Genomic DNA, 215 nt, shown 5'->3' on the forward strand with positions numbered 1-215 from the left:
CCTTGATTTAAACCTTTTGATATCATGTTATATATTACCACTCACATAATCGCTCAATATGAATTAAGCTTTATATATATATTTATAAAGTGTTGTATCAACACGACTAAACATTTATTCAACATATTTGTAAGATAACTTCGTTGTCCAGAAATCATAACTTACACTTTCCAAGTTACACAATTGTTTATTTTCCATCACTAAAACACACTATG

This window comes from Theobroma umbraticum, unplaced genomic scaffold (assembly GCF_002168275.2).
Source record: "Theobroma umbraticum cultivar Fairchild unplaced genomic scaffold, ASM216827v3 scaffold_7.0, whole genome shotgun sequence".
Classification (NCBI taxonomy): Eukaryota; Viridiplantae; Streptophyta; class Magnoliopsida; order Malvales; family Malvaceae; genus Theobroma; species Theobroma umbraticum.